Consider the following 13,014-nt stretch of genomic DNA (forward strand, 5'->3'; position numbering starts at 1 on the left):
AATGTAACCCTAACCCCTAGCCTAGCTAACATTAGCCACCTAGCTAGAATTTGTAACATATCATACATTTAGCAAATTTGTAACGTATTTTACATTTTGCAAATTCATAAAATATAATTTGAATTCTCATAAAATCAAATTGAAGTTTGTTAGTTAAATGGCCAGAATACAGGATGTGAACGTTGCAGTGAAGTGCTTAGTCACACCCTCAACAGTGCAATACACATACAGTGTATATAAACAACCATTTTAAAAGAAGAAGTAGGAAGGGTAATATGAATATATACACAATAGCTAAATGCAGAATATACTATGAATATACTATATGTATTCCTACCTCCACTGAATACCTATGTAAATGACAAAGCAAACACAGGTTTTTAGAATTTTTTGCAAACATATAAACAAAAAAAAATGGAAATATGACATTTACATAGGTATTCAGACCATTTACTCAGTACTTTGTTGAAGCACCTTTGGTAGCGTTTAGCATCTCAAATCTTCTTGTGTATGATGTTAAAACCTGCTCCAGAGCGGTCAGGACCTCAGACTGGGGCAAAAGTTCACCTTCCAACAGAACAAAGATCAGCACGCAGCCAAGACAACACAGGAGTGGCTTTGGGACAAGTCGCTGAATGTCTTTGAGTGGCCCAGCCAGAGCCCGGACTTGAACCCAATTGAACACCTCTGGAGAAACCTGAAAATAGCTGTGCAGTGATGCTCCCCATCCAATTTGCAGAGCTTGAGAGGATCTGCAGAGAAGAATGGGTGAAGAAGACTCAAGGTTGTAATCGCTGCCAAAGGTGCTTCAACAGAATACTGAAATGTGATTTAACCTCTTCAGTCGACCCTCTACTTTTTTGAACATTCTGTTAAAAATCGCGCAACATTTCAGCGCCCTGCTACTCATGCCAGGAATATAGTATATGCATTTGCTTAGTCTGTGTGGATAGAAAACACTCAGACGTTTAAAAAACTGGTTAATCACTGCTGTGGCTTTACCAGAACGGCATTTACATCGAAAAGCACAGGAAAAACTGATCACTGAAAATGGGGAAAATATATCCATGCGCTACTTGAACCCATTGATAAACGTGAACCACAATTAATTGACTGAGGTTGCAGTACCTACAGCTTCCACAGGGTGTCTAGAGTCTTGTCATTTCCCTTCGAGTTTTTTCTTGGTCAAACACATACAGGACACCGTATCTAATCCGGTCTAGGACCGGATATTTTCGTTGAGTTTCTAGCCGGACATTTTTCCAGACGGACAGCTAATGATCTTTACATCGCCTCCTGATGAATTTTATCGCTTATTAACGTTTACTAATACCTAAAGTTGCATTACAAACGTATTTCGAAGTGTTTTGTGAAAGTTTATCGTCGACTTTTTGAATTTTAAAAATGACGTTACGTTTTGAAACGATGTTTTTTTCGTTTATCACACAGTCTACATATAACGATATCTAGGCTTTATATGGACCGATTTAATCGAAATAAAGACCCAAATAGTGTTTATGGGACATCTAGGAGTGCCAACAAAGAAGATGGTGAAAGGTAATGAATGTTTTCTATTTTATTGTGCGGTTTGTGTAACGCCGAAATGCTAATTATTTTGTTTACGTCCCCTGTGGGTCTTTTGGGGTGTTGCATGCTATCAGATAATAGCTTCTCATGCTTTCGCCGAAAAGCATTTTAAAAATCTGACTTGTTGCCTGGATTCACAACGAGTGTAGCTTTAATTCGATACCCTGCATGTGTATTTTAATGAACTTTTGAGTTTTAACTAATACTATTAGCATTTAGCGTAGCACATTTTCATTTCCAGAGCTCTAGTTGGGACGCAAGCGTCCCGGGTAGAAGCAACAGGTTAAAAACAGTTACATTTGCAGATTTTTCGAAAATCCCGTTTTTGTTTTGTCATTATGGGGTATTGTGTGTAGATTGATCAGGGATAAACACAATTAACCTTTCTAGGGCAGGTGTTCCACTGAAAAGGCACAGCGCCAAATTCCAAATTTTTTTTTAGAAATATGTAACTTTCACACATTAACAAGTTCAATACAGCAAATGAGAGATAAACTTCTTGTTAATCTACCCATCATGTCCGATTCCAAAAAGGCTTTACAGCGAAAGCACAACATATGATTATGTTCGGTCATAGCCAAGTCACGAAAACACACAGTCATTTTTCCAGCCAAAGATAGGTGTCACAAAAAGCAGAAATATAGATAAAATGAATCACTAACCTTTGATGATCTCCATCAGATGACACTCATAGGACATCATTTTACACAATACATGTATATTTTGTTCGATAATGTGCATATTTATATCGAAAAATCTCAGTTTACATTGGCACGTTACGTGTCGTAATGTTTTGATTCCAAAACATCCGGTGATTTTGCAGATAGCCACATCAAATCCCAGAAATACTCATAATAAACATTGATAAAAGATACAAGTGTTATTCACAGAATTAAAGATAGACTTCTCCTTAATGCAACCACTGTGTCAGATTTTTTTTAAACTTGACCGAAAAAGCATAATCTGAGTATGGCGCTCAGAGCCCAATCCAGCCAAAGAAATATCCGCCATGTTGGAGTCAACAGAAGTTAGAAATAACATTATAAATATTCACTTACCTTTGATGATCTTCATCAGAATGCACTCACAGGAATCCCAGTTTGACAATAAATGTCTGATTTGTTCCATAAAGTTCCATAAAGTCCATCATTTATGTCCAAATAGCCACTTGTTGTTAGCGTGTTCAGCCCAGTAATCCATCTTCATGAGGCACGAGCACTAAATCCAGACAAAAACTCAAAGTTCCATTACAGGTCATTGAAACATGTCAAACGATGTATGGAATCAATCTTTAGGAAGTTTTTAACATAAAACTTCAATAATGTTCCAACCGAATAATTCCATTGTCTGTAGAAAAGCACTGGAACGAGAGCTAACTCTGTCGGGCCCGCGCGTCACGAGCCTGCGACACTCTGCCAGATCCATGACTCATTCAGCTCCCATTCCCCCCCCCCCTTATAGCAAAAGCCTGAAACAAGTTTCTAAAGACGGTGAGTTATGTTATACTCACAGACATCATTCAAACAGTTTTAGAAACTTCAGAGTGTTTTCTATCCAATACTAATAATAATATGCATATATTAGCATCTGGGACTGAGTAGGAGGCAGTTCACTCTGGGCATGCATTTCATCCAAAAGTGAAAATGTTGCCCCCTATCCCAAACAGGTTTTAAACAATTTCAGAATAAGGCTGTAACAAAATGTGGAAAATGTCAATGAGTCTGAATACTTTCCGAATGCACTGTAAATAGGATATCAGCTAAATACAGTATATACAGTGCCTTCAAAACGTTTTCACAACCCTTGACTTTTTCCACATTTTGTTGTGTTACAGCGGGAATTTAAAATGGAGTAAATGTATATTTTGTGTCACTGGCCTACCCACAATACCTCATAATGTCAAAGTGAATTATGCTTTTAGACAATTTTACTAATTCATTTAAAATGAAAAGCTGAAATGCCTTGAGTCAGAAAGTATTCAAACCCTTTTTTTGTGGCAAGCCTAAATAACTAAAGGTGTACATATTTGCTTAACGAGTCACATAATACGTTGCATGGACTCACTCTGTGTGCAATAATAGTGTTTAACATGTTTTTTATGACTACCTCATCTCTGTACCCCACACATATAATTATCTCTAAGGTCCCTCAGTCGAGCAGTGAATTTCAAAAACATACTCAACATCAAAGACAATGGAGTTTATCCAATGCCTCGCAAAGAAGTACACATATTAGAATATTGTCACGTTCTGACCTTAGTTCCTTTGTTTTGTCTTTTGTTTTAGTATGGTCAGGGCGTGAGTTGGGTGGGTTGTCTATGTTAGTTTGTCTATGATTTTCTATTTCTGTGTTTGGCCTGGTATGGTTCTCAATCAGAGGCAGCTGTCAATCGTTGTCCCTGATTGAGAACCATATTTAGGTAGCCTGTTTTCCATTGTGTTTGGTGGGTCGTTATTTTCTGTTTAGTGCTGTGTTGCACCTTACAGGACTGTTCGTTGGTTGGTTATTGTTTTGTTTTCAGTGTTCATTAAAATATTTAAAATATGAACACTTACCACGCTGCACCTTGGTCCTCCTCTCCTTCCCCAGACGACAAGCGTTACAAAGATGGGTAAAAAAAAGTAGACATTGAATATCGCTTTGAGCATGGTAAAGTTATTCATTACACTTTGGATGGTGTATCAAAGAGAACGTCCTTCCTAACTCAGTAGCAGGAGACGAACGAAATCGCTCAGGGATTTCACCAAGAGTTTAATGGCTGTGATTGGCGAAAACTGAGGATGGATCAGCATCACAGGTAGGTAGGTAGGTACTCCACTTTACTAACCTAAATGACAGAGTGAAAGTAAACCTGCAACAAATGTACAAAGAAATTAACTTTATTTCCTGTATACAAAGCGTTATGTTTGGGACAAATTCAACACAACACACAACTGATTACCACTCTTCATATTTTCAAGCATTGTGTTGGCTGCATCATGTTAAGGGTATGCTTGTCATTGGCAAGGACTAGGGCATTATTTTGTAGTTGAAAAAGATAAACAGAATAGAGCTAAGCATAGGCAAAATCCTAGAGGAAAACCTGGTTCAGTCTGCTTTCCAACAGACACTGGGAGACAAATTCACCTTTTAGCAGAATAATAACCTAAAAAACAAGGCCAAATATACACTGGAGTCGCTTACCAAGACGACATTGAAAGTTACTGAGTGGCCTAGTTTCAGTTTTGACTCAAATCGTCTTGAAAAACTATGGCAAGACTAGAAAATGGCTGTCTGGCAATGATCAACAATCAAATTGACAGGGCTTGAATTATTTAAAAAATATTAATGTTCAAATATTGTACAATCCAGGTGTGCAAAGCTCTTTGAGACGTGACCAGAAAGATTCATAGCTGTAATCACTGCCAAAGGTGATTCTAACATGTATTGACTCAGGGGTGCGAATACTTATGTAAATTAGATATGCAGGTGAAAGTTACAATCCCTTATTAATGTCACTTGTTAAATCCATTTCAAATCAGTGTAGATGAAGGGGAGGAGAAAGGTTAAAGAAGGATTTTTAAGCCTTGAGACAATTGACACACGGATTACTTACGTGTGCCATTCAGAGGGTGAATGGGCAAAACAAAAGATTTAAGTGCCTTTGAACGGGATAGTAGGTGTCAGGCGCACCAGCATTGTGTGAGTAACCTCAACACTGCTGGGTTTTTCATGTTCAACAGTTTCCTGTGTGTATCAACAATGGTCCACTACCCAAAGGACATCCAGCCAACTTGACACAACTGTTGGAAGCATTGGATACAACATGGGCCAGCATCCCCGTGGGATGCTTTCGGCACCTTGTAAAGTCCATGCCCCGACAAATTGAGGCTCTCCTGAGTACAAAAGGGTGCAACTCAATATTAGGAAGGTATTATTTTCTATTTAATTTTTATGCATATTTACATTTTATTTGTATTTTATAGTTAAACATTGGACTATTCGATCTGGTCACTAACATAGGCCTACTGGATTGCACCAAATTCTTGTCTCAACAACAACATCTAATCTGTGCTTCAAAACCAAAAGGTCTTGTCTTGTCTGTTGACCAATGACCAGTCATCAGCATTGATGCCCAAAGGCAGGTGCACATGTTGAAGTTAGTGACCAGAAAGCACTTGTTTCATTTTCTCCTTCCACCAAGCAGTGATGTCATAATAAAAAAAGAAAATGAGACATTGGATGATATGGTCACCTGCCGTAGGCTACATATTATACATTAAGTGTGAAACATTACGTGAGGATTATATAGAGATGCAATCAATATGATGTGAGGGGAGATTCTCCATGTAGTCAATAAAAGGTTGCCAAATTCTGTAAAATGTCTCTAACTTATTCCTTAAGCAGTACATGATTTTCTCCAGTGGGATTCTACTATTAACTTCTGATAGCCACATTGCAACTGGCAAGGGGAATCTGATTTCCATTTCAAGTCGAAGAGACACAGATTTAAAAGCAAATTGAATAGCTTAAACATTGATAAAAAGGTTAAATTTTTGTATATTTATTTAACTAGGCATGTCAGTTAATTAAGAACAAATTATTATTTACAATGACAGGCTACCAGGGAACAGTGGATTAACTGCCTTGTTCAGGAGAAGAACAACAGATTTTTACCTTGTCAGCTCGGGGATTCGATCCAGCAACCTTTTGGTTACTGGCTCAACGCTACCTGCCGCCCCAGGAAGCCTAGGGGTTTATACACTGACAGCCCCAAACTCCGCCTTTAACAGATTAATTAGGATTATTTAGCATTTATCAATTCATTCAATATGATGACTTGTGTTTAATAAAAATAACTGTATAAATGTCTCGTAGATGGCTATTGTCTTACCTATGTGTTATTAAATCCAATCTAATGACGTGTTTGCCTATAGCCTATTGCAAATAGCCAAGTGTCTAAATGTTCCCCCGAAACCACCCTTCTCGAATTAACCTACTACTAAATACAATTAACAGCCCACGTATTAGGCCTAACTGGCAGCAGTGGGCTACATGATCTGTGTCAGTGTGTGTCAGTGTGTGTGTGTGTGTGTGTGTGTGTGTGTGTGTGTGTGTGTGTGTGTGTGTGTGTGTGTGTCTTTCTATCTCGACTGCACCACTGTCCTCAGCTGCTGAGAAATCTGTCATTTCTCAAAGACACAGCACACAGACCAGCAGAACCGGACCTTTTAGCAAATAAGTCAGTTAATTTCAGACAGATGAACTGAAGATGGCGCCGATAGACATGGCCACCTTGCTTCAGGATCCTAAGCAACTTCGAAGTATTTTGTTTTCTTTAATGTTATTTCTCACGTTATAAGCCCAGAACGTTTTTTTGCATTATTACATACAGCCAGAAAGAACCTTTTTAATATCAGAGAGGCAGTAAATCCCCAGCATTTCGACCAGCAATATGATTTTAATGAATTGGATTCAAGACCCCGCCGGCAGAGAAGAGGTATTCGGAGTGGATTTTTAGTCGGACTCAGGAGGCGTGAACACCATCCACCGCTCCCGGGTATATTACTCGATAATGTTCAGTCTCTGGACAATAAAGTAGACAAGTTCTCGTTTCATAGAGACATCAGGGATTGTATGGCTCTCTTCGGATATACTGCCCCATCCATACAGCCAGCTGGGTTCTCAATACATCGTGCGGGTAGAAATAAAGAACTATCTGGGAAGAAGAAAGGAGGAGGTGTATGTTTCATGTTTAACAATTCATGGTATGATTGTGGTAACTTACAGGAACTCGAGTCCTTTTGTTCACCCGACCTAGAATACCTCAAAATTAAATGCTGACCGCATTAACTCCCTAGAGAACTTTCTTCGGTTATCTTAACAGCCATGTATTTTCCCCCTCAAGCTTATACCACGACGGCTCTCAAGGCACTACACTGGACTTTGTGCAAACTGGAAAACACATATCCTGAGGCTGCATTAATTATAGCTGCGGAATTTGACCAAGCAAATCTGAGGAAAACACTACCGAAGTTCTATCAACACATCGCCTGCAGTACTCGCGATTCAAAAACTCTTGACCATTGTTACTCTCCCTTCCAGGATTTCATGAAGGTCCCGACAAATAGTTATTGTGCTGACGTTGCTTCAAGAGGCAGTGTGGAACTCAAATCAAACTTTATTCGTCACATGCGCCAAATACAACAAGAGTAGAACTTACTCTGAAATATTTACTCGGTAGTGAGTGTTGCAACCAAGGACAGACTATTTTTACGAGCTACACATTTCAGCACTCTGCAGTCCCCTTCTGTGAGCCTGTGTGGTCTACCACCTCGCGGCTGAGCCATTGGTACAGCACTCCTAGATGTTTCCACTTCACAATAACAGCACTTACAGTTGATGGAAGCAGCTCTAGCATGGCAGAACTTTTACGATTGTGCTCGATTTTATAAACCTGTCAGCAACGGGTGTGGCTGAAATAGCCAAATCCACTCATTTTAAAGGGTGTCCACATATTGTTGTAAATATATATATATATATATATATATATATATATATATATATATTGTAGAATAATAGTGAAGACATCAAAACTATGAAATAACACATAGCAACAAAAAAAAATATATATATTTGAGCCACCCATTGCCATGATGACAGCTTTGCACACTCTTGGTTATTCTCTCATCCAGGTTCATGAGGTAGTCACCTGAAATGCATTTCAATTAACAGGTGTGCCTTGTTAAAAGTTCATTTGTGGAATTTCTTTCCTTCTTAATGCGTTTGAGTCAATCAGTTGTATTGTGATAAGGTAGGGGTGCTATACAGAAAATAGCCTTATTTGGTAAAAGACCAAGTCCATATTATGGCAAGAACAGCTCAAATAAGCAAAGATAAATTACAGTCCATCATTACTTTAAGACATGAAGGTCAGTCAATACGGAAAATGTCAAGAAAGTTTCTTCAAGTGCAGTCGCAAAAACCATCAAGTGCTATGATGAAACAGGCTCTCATGAGTACCACCACAAGAAAGGAAGACCCAGAGTTACCTCTGCTGTAGAGGATACGTTCATTAGAGTTAACTGTACCTCAGATTGCAGCCCAAATAAATGCTTCACAGAGTTAAAGTAACAGACACATCTCAACATCAACTGCTCAGAGGAGACTGTGTGAATCAGGCCTTCATGGTGGAATTGCTGCAAAAAAAAACACTGCTAAAGGACACCATTAAGAAGAACAGACTTGTTTGGGCCAAGAAACATGAGTAATGGACATTAGACCGGTGGAAATCTGTCCTTTGGTCTGATGAGTCTAAATGTGAGATTTCTGGCCAACTGCTGTGTCTTTGTGAGATGCAGAGTAGATGGACGGATGATGTCCGCATGTGTGGTTCCCACCATGAAGCATGGAGGAGGAGGTGTGATGGTGTGGGGGTGCTTTTCTGGTGACACTGTTGGTGATTTATTTAGAATTCAAGGCACACCAGCATGGATACCACAGTATTCTGCAGCGAAACGCCATCTCATTGTTAGGTGCCTCCTAAGAAGCGGTAGGTGCATGAGTCAGGAGCAGGAGAGCAAGGAAGTCCCAGTAGCACAATCATTTATTTAAAGGCCCAACACAACAACAACAGGTGGGGAGACACACCCACCGAAGTCGCCACACACAGGGAAATAACGTAACACACGGAGGAGAAACATCTACTCCTAATTACAGTCCAAACGGTACAACGACCGTGAGGAAAAAAACCCTGTGGCACAAACACGCACCCCTAACAGAGCCCCAAACAGCAAATAATCCCGCACAAAGAATAGGCAGGCAGCGGAGGTTAATAAACCCACCGAAATTAACTAATAGGACACAGGTGTAAAAAAAACAGACAGACACAAAAGAAAAGGAAAAATTGATCGGTAGCAGCTAGTAGGCCGGCGACGACGACCGCCGAGCACCGCCCGAACAGGGAGAGGAGCCACCTTCTGTGGAAGTTGTGGCACTCATTTGGTTTGCACTTAGTGGGACTGTAATTTGCTTTTCAACAGGACAATGGCCCAAAACACACCTCCAGGCTGTGTAAGGTCTATTTGACCAAGAAGGAGAGTGATGAAGTGCTCCATCGCTGCATCAAATGACCTGGTCTCCACAATCACCCGACCTCAACCCAATTGAGATGGTTTGGGATAAGTTGGACTGCAGAGTGAAGGAAAAGCAGCCAACATGTGCTCAGCATATGTGGTAACTCCTTCAAGACTATTGGAAAAGCATTCCTCATGAAGCTGGTTGAGAGAATACCAAGAGTGTGAAAAGCTGTCATCAAGGCAAAGGGTGGCTACTTTGAACAATCTAAATTATAAAATATATTTTGATTTGTTTCACACTTTTTTTTGGTTACTACATGATTTCATGTGTCATTTCATAGTTTTAATGTCTTCCCTTTTATTCTACAACGTAGAAAATAGTAAACATAAAGAAAATCCCTTGAATGAGGAGGTGTCCAAACTTTTGACTTGTACCGTATATATATGTACACTGGACTCCGAAATTGCTCGTCCTAATATTTCTATATTTCTTAATTTCATTATTTTATTGTTAGATGTGTGTGTATTGTTAGTTATTACTGCACTAGTGGAGCTAGGAAAAGAAGCACTTTGCTACACCTGCAATAACATCTGCTATGTTCGTGTATGCAACTAATAACATTTGATTTGATTGGATTTGACAGAGTCGGCCTAAAGGGCATTTTTTGGATGCTCTAACTTTTCGGCACCACCTTTCCATTGTTTATGACTCAGGATTTTCTGTTCTTACTGAATGACTGACAGAGATTCAGAGCGGGTCTCACTCTCTTTGATGATGCAGGTTTGACTTTGAATTGACGTCAACTCAACTCAATCAATCAGAAAACAGTTGCCCACTGATCAGCCAAACACTTTTATGAAAACAGAGAAAATGCACAAAAGTCATGAACAAAATTGACCCATGGGTTGCTGGCCGTGTAATACATATATTTATATGTAAAACAAATACATTTTGGGGTCAATTTCGACCAGCCCAACCCAATAAAAGATTGTCCGGTCCTTCTGGCATTAGCCAGAATTTCCAGATGGCCTATCCACCCACGGCCTCTCTATTGACTATTGACTGTTCCTGCGAGAAAAGATAAACCGAAGTACTTCTTATACAGTTGAAGTCGAAGTTTACATAAACTTAGGTTGGAATCATTAAAACTTGTGTTTCAACCAACCACAAATTTCTTGTTAACAAACTACAGTTTTGGCAAGTGGGTTAGGACATCTACTTTGTGCATGACATGTCATTTTTCCAACAATTGTTTATTAAAGACAGACTATGTAACTTATAATTCACTGTTTCACAATTCCAGTGGGTCAGAAGTTTACATACACTAAGTTGACTGTGCCTTTAAACATTCCAGAAAATGATGGCATGGCTTTAAAAGCTTCTGATAGGCTAATTGACATCATTTGAATCAATTGGAGGTGTACCTGTGGATGTATGTCAAGGCCTACCTTCGAACTCAGTGCCTCTAAGCTTAACATCATGAGAAAATCAAAAGAAATCAGCCAAGACCTCAAAAACAAAATTGAAGACCTCCATAAGTTTGGTTCATCCTTGGGAGCAATTTCCAAACACCTGAAGGTACCACGTTCAACTGTAAACAATAATATGCAAGTATAAACACCATGGGACCACGCAGCCGTCATACCACTCAGGAAGGAGACGCATTCTGTCTCCTAGAGATGAACGTGCTTTGGTGCTAAAAGTGCAAATCAATCCCAGAACAACAGCAAAGGGCCTTGTGAAGATGCTGGAGGAAACAGGTACAAAAGTATCTTTATCCACAGTAAAATGAGTCCTATAATCAACATAACCTGAAAGGCCGCTCAGCAAGGAAGAAGACACTGCTCCAAAATGAGGTGCCCAATGTAAACTGCCTGTTACTCAGGCCCAGAATCTAGGAATTGCATATGCATGGTAGTATTGGATGGAAAACACTCTAAAGTTTCCAAAACTGTCGTAATAATGTTTGTGAGTATAACATAACTGATATGGCAGGGGAAAACCTGAGGAAAATCCATCCAGGAAGTGGGATATTTTTGATGTGGGTATTTTCAATTGAATGCCTATACAGTATGTAATGGGATTGGACCCTGATTGCAGTTCCACTAGATGTCTACAGTCTTTATACATTGTTTCAGGTTTGTATTCTGAAAAATTAGGAAGAATGAGACCATTTTCTAAGTGGACTGTAGAATGAACCAGAGCTGTTTTGCGCGCATGACCGATTGCGCGCCGTTCGTTGTTCTTCCTTTCTATTGAAGACGATATTGCCCGGTTGTAATATTATAGATTATTTAGACAATATACAACCTGAGGATTAATTATAAACATTGTTTGACATGTTTGACATGTTTCGACGAACTTTACTGGTACTATTAGGATATATTAGTCGCATGTCGTGAGCCAGTGGACTACTGAACAAAACGCGCCAACAAAGTTTTGGGACATAAAGAGGGACTTTATCGAACAAAACAAACATTTATTGTGTAGCTGGGACTCTTGTGACTGCAACCATATGAAGATCATCAAAGGTAAGTGAATAATTTTAGCGCTATTTCTGACTTTTCTAATTCCTTTACTTGGTTGTAAAAATGTTTGTATGCTTTTGTAAGTGGGTGGCTGTCCTCAGATAATCGCATGGTATGCTTTCGCCGTAAAGCCTTTTTGAAATCTGACACAGTGGCTGGATTTACAAGAAGTTCATCTTTAAACCGATGTATAACACTTGTATTTTTCTGAATATTTAATTGGACTATTTCTGTATTTTGAATTTGGCGCTCTGCAATTTCACTGGATGTTGGCTAGGTAGGACACTAGTGTCCCACCTGCCCATAAGAAGTTAATTAAGACAAGTCGTCCAGGTCCTGAAGCAGCAAAGCATCCCCAAACCATCAAATTGCCACCACCATGCTTGACCGTTGGTATAAGGTTCTTACTGTGGAATGCAGTGTTTGGTTTTTGCCAGGAATAATGGGGCCCAACTGTCCATAGAACATTCTTCCAAGAGTCTTGATCATCCAGGTGCTTCCAGGTGCATTTTTGGCAACCCTGAGTCAACTTTTTGGATGAGATTGGTCCCGTTATGTCTGGGAAAAATCAACAACATCGCCTATACACTTCCTGATAAACTCAGTCACCGTGTCAATGTCTACATTAATGTTACCCTCAGAGGCAATTGGGAACATGTCCCAGTCTGGGTGATCAAAACAGTCTTGGAAAATGGATTTCGAGGAGTAAAAATGACCTGATTTGCAGAAGGCAGGGCCTTGTAGCCATCCCAGAAGGGGGAGTAACAATGGTCGAGAGTATTTGAGTTGTGAGTACTGCATGCGATGTGTTGATAGAACTGGTAGCACCCTTTATGTGGAA

Source organism: Oncorhynchus nerka, linkage group LG22, assembly GCF_034236695.1.
Source record: "Oncorhynchus nerka isolate Pitt River linkage group LG22, Oner_Uvic_2.0, whole genome shotgun sequence".
NCBI lineage: Eukaryota > Metazoa > Chordata > Actinopteri > Salmoniformes > Salmonidae > Oncorhynchus > Oncorhynchus nerka.